Below are 4,670 nucleotides of genomic sequence, written 5' to 3'. Positions count from 1 at the left end.
GAAATTTTGGTTCACCCAGTTTGGGTCCCAAACGGGTGCGATACGAAGTGTTGAAGTAGGGGTAAAATTGGCCTTTTTGGGGAGGGGGCTTGGTCTTAAGGTTGGTGTGAATGGACTTTAAGTCCAATTGAGGGGTTTGAACCAAGTTAATTCTAGTTAGTCTAACTAGCCTATAACCCTAACCATGGGTTAAAACTACCTACAATTAACTAAGCTAACCATAATTATTTGAACTAACTTTAGTACAGTTAGACTAATCTAACTATCTAGTTAGTCTAACTAGCTAACAGTTAAACTAACCTAGCTGTAACTAACTAATTGAGAGTTAAATAACTAACCTAGGTTAGAGCTAACCTAACCTAGGTGTAAACTAACCTAGGTAGGGTTAGTCCTATGGTCAAGTTAGGTTAGGTTAGGTTTATTTATTTTTTTAAAATTAATTAAAAAATAAAATAAAATAAAATTAAAAAAAAAAATCGGGGGGGGGGGGGGGGGTCGCGTAGGTAGTGGCATCAGAGAGGGGGGGGGTTTGCGAATGGAGGCAGGTGGAGAGGAGGGAGGGTCAGGCACCGCCGCTGTGGCGAACGTTGTTGGCGCGTCGTCGCGGGTTGCGTCACCTTGCTGGCAGGCGCCACTGCGGGTGCCTTGGCCCTAAGCAGCAAGCCCTTACTACTAATAGGTAAGGGCTAAAGCCCTTTAGGTAAATGTGGGGAGAGGAGTGGCCGACAGGGGGGTAGAGAGAGAGAGAGAGAGAGAGAGAGAGAGAGAGAGAGAGAGAGAGAGAGAGAGAGAGAGAGAGAGAGAGAGAGAGAGAGAGAGAGGGAGGGGGAGAGAGAGAGAGAGAGAGAGAGAGAGAGAGAGAGAGAGAGAGAGAGGGGGGGGGGGGAGGAGGGGTGTAAAGGGGAGGGTGGAGAGGGGGGGTTGTGTGTGTGGAATGGAGGGGGGGGGTGTGTGGAATCGAGAGGGGGGGGGGATGGGGGGTGGTGAAGGGGGTGAGGGAGTGGTGGAGGGGGTGGTGGAGAGGGAGGGGGGGGGGAAGGGTGGGGGTGGAGATGGGACGGGGGTGGGAGGGGCGGGTGGTGGAGGGTGGAGGGGGTGGTGGAGATGGAGGGGGGGGGGCGAGGGTGGTGGTGAGGGGGGGAGGTGGAGATGGAGGAGGGGGGAGGGGAGGGGGTGGTGGTGGAGGGGGAGATGGAGGAGGGGGGGGTGGTGGTGGAGATGGAGGGGAGTGGAGATAGAGGAGGGGGGGAGGGGGCGGGAAAGGAGGGGAAATGCAGGGGGAAATGGTGGAGGGGGAGGGGGAGAAAAGGAAAAAAGAAAAAAACTTGACGGACGGAAAACTTTGACGGAAATCCAAAGGGAGGAAGAGATGGTCACCTAAACGCTCTCCAAGTCTTTCTCAATGTAACGGGATTGTTGAGGATGAATGGACGGTGGGTGGATGCCTAGGTTATCACTGCGAGATGGGCTCGAAGTAACTTACCATGTGAGGATGGGAGTAGGGTGGTGGTCGTTGTTGAGGACGAATGGACGGTGGGTGGATGGCTAGGTTATTGCTCTGCGAGGTAACTCACCATGTGAGGATGGGAGTAGGGTGGTGGTTGATGGAGAGGGAGGAGTGTCTTGCATAGGCTCGGAATGGGGAAGAGAATGGAGGCAAGATGTGAAAGGTGAAGTATGAGAGGGATGGGTGCACTTTTATAGGGAAGGAGGGGGAGCTATGGATTTAGTCAAACACATGTGGCCTTTGAATTTGTCCACTTTTGAGTAGTCAAATACATGTGCAGTTTTGAATTTGTCCATGTTTGACTAGGGAGGTGGTTTCAAATTTTTTGTTGTGTTATGGCATTTAAACCTTTAATCATTGATTGCCCATAACTTTTGGTGGTTGTGTCAGAATGTGTTTCCATAAAAAGGAGAAATGTTCAAAATTTCTGGCTCTACACTCTGACAACCATCACATGATCTGATTTATTTTTAAGGTGTTGTTTTTCCAGAAAACATGCATTTTCCTAAACCGATAACGAAGAGTTTCACCTAGGAATTATTTTTTTAAATATAAATATATATATATATTTTACTTGAGTTGGAAAAATTTTAGCTCTCCTAGCTCTTGAGTGATTCATGAAAGTTCGAAGTAGTTTGTTTTTTACACATACCTACGTATGTTTACTCGTTACTTGAGACGCTAGTCTCCCCGATAACGGCACTAAATGTTGGCTCTTTCCCACGGCTTCTGTAGGAAGAGCAGGGTATTCTTAGTATGCAGGGTTCCGAGGCTTTTTGTCACCTACAGATATATCCAGGTTGTTGTTTGTAGTATACGTGTAGCTTAGGACCTCGAGTCATATTCCGGTGAGAGACGTAGGCTTAAGTGTGGTAAGCAAACATAGTGCATGCATGTGTAAAAGGAATTTGTATCATCATGATTGAGGTAATGAAGGCTTTCACCTTCATTGGGGATTGCAAGGTTTAGGAGGAGTTTAAGGGTTAGAAGGAGGTTCCAAGGTTTAGAAGGAGGTTCCAGGTTTAGAAGGAGGTTCCAAGGTTTAGAAGGAGGTTCCAAGTTTAAAAGGAGGTTCCAAGGTTTAGAGAGAGGTTCGAGAGTTTAGAAGGAGGTTCTGGGGTTAGAAGGAGGATCCAAGGTTCAGGGTAGAGTATATGGTGGAGAACTCGTCTCCCTCGTAGATCATGGAGGTTAAGGGTTGAGGAACTAAGGGTTTAGGGGGAGCATAGGAGTGGGAGAGGAAGAAGGTATAAGAGCATGGGGAAAAGAAGAGAGAGGAGGGAGGAGGAGGAGGAGGAGGAGGGAGGAGGAGGAGGAGGAGGAGGAGGAGTGAGGAGGAGAAGGGAGGAGGAGGGAGGAGGAGGAGGGAGGAGGAGGAGGAGGAGGTAGGAAGAGAAGGGAGGAGGAGGAGGAGGGAGGAGGAGAAGGGAGGAGGAGGAGGGTGGAGGAGAGGGAGAGGATGGGTTGCAAGGTTGGAGGAGAGGGGAGGAGGAGTTGCAAAGTTAGGACATGCTTTTGGTTGTGGAGTACAAGGAAGCATGGACACTTGAGACAATTGCTTGGAATACCAAAGTAGAACTCAACACAATGCCCCAAAGAGTGTGGGCTTCATTCCATTATGGGGTATTTATACAAGTTGGAGAGCTTCTCTCTTTGCATGTAGGAATTGTAAGACATTCTCTCAGAACTTGCATGTTGGAGTTGCATGTAGAACTCACATGTTGGATTTGCATGTAGGAGTTGCAAGTAGGACTTGCATGTAGGAGTTGCAAGTAGAAGTTGCAAGTAGGACTTGCATGTAGGACTTGCATGTAGGAGTTACAAGTAGGACTTGCATGTAGAACTTGCATGTAGGAGTTGCAAGTAGAAGTTGCAAGTAGAACTCGCATGTAGGAGTTGCATGTAGAACTTGCATGTAGGAGCTGCAAGTAGAACTCGCATGTAGAACTTGCATGTAGAACTCGCATGTAGAACTTGCATGTAGAACATGCAAATTGGATTTTTAAGAGGGATTATTTCTAGCTTTATGCAAGCACAAGTGGAGCTTTGCCACTACTCTACACACACATTCTGTTCTACCTAAGTCCACGTTGGCACAAAGACAACACCCAAGCCTGTTCCTCTTTTTGGATGCAATGTTTTAAAAATTTCTCCACAACCAATCAATGGGTGAAGAGCTAGCTCCTTGGTTGAGTATACAAATTGCCAAATGCTCCAACACTAGAGCATCTGACCCATAGTCCTCCCACCAATGGGTGGAGGAAATCTTGGAGTTATGAATTTTTTGCATCCTCCAAACCAAACAACCCTTGCGTGCTCCTCCTTTTGACTTGTCATAGAGGCGTCCAAGTTTGACCTCCTTCCACCACTCAGATTTGTGGTCTTGTTCAAGGCCATGGGGAGGAGCCATTGACAAGAGGGGGGGATGAGAGAAGAGGGAGAGAGTGGAGAGAAGGTGGGGCTGAACTTTGAAGGGGTTTGAGAGAGTAGAAGGGAGTGGAGAGAAGGGGGACGAGGGAGTGGAGAAAGAGAGAGAAGGGAGTGGAGAAAGGTAGGAGGAGGAATAGTGGAGAAGCAATGGAGGAAGGATGAAGAAAGGAGAGAGAGTGGAGTAGATGGAGGGATGAAGCAAGGAGGGAGAGTAGTTGAAGGCCTCAAGCAAGGAGGGAGAGTGGAGCAGTGGAGGCTGGAGCTGCGAGCGAGAGTGGCCGAGTTGAGGGTGGAGGAATGAGGAGAGATGGGGGAGGGAGACCTAGGGTAGGATATGCCCAAAGAAGAGAAAGAGAGGCCGCTACCACATGGGCAACACCTCATAGAAGGCTGCAATAGATGGCGCTAGAGACAATGCAAATGGCAAGGCATCCAAGGGATGGAATGGGCTAGCAAGATGGCATATCTAGAGCAATAAGTATGAAGAGAATCTCGAGCCACAGAGCCACCTAGGATGAGCAAGGCTATGAGTAGGTTAAAATCTAGCAAGAGGACCTGATAGAAACACAACAAAGGGCAAAGTGTTGCAAGGAAGGAGGGGCTACCCTACCCTTATATAGGGCTAGGAAGGCTGGTCAGTTGACCGACTAGGTCAACCATCCCACTACCCATAAAGGCGGCCCATGGCCTCATTTAAGGGGGACCATGGAGTCAGTTGAAGGGACTACAAAGT

This window comes from Dipteris shenzhenensis, chromosome 33, assembly GCF_047967505.1.
Source record: "Dipteris shenzhenensis isolate YYH24624 ecotype China chromosome 33, Dip_SZ_1.0, whole genome shotgun sequence".
NCBI classification, from domain to species: domain Eukaryota; kingdom Viridiplantae; phylum Streptophyta; class Polypodiopsida; order Gleicheniales; family Dipteridaceae; genus Dipteris; species Dipteris shenzhenensis.
The sequence above is the reverse complement of the archived record's forward strand: the minus strand, read 5'-3'. Positions refer to the sequence as shown.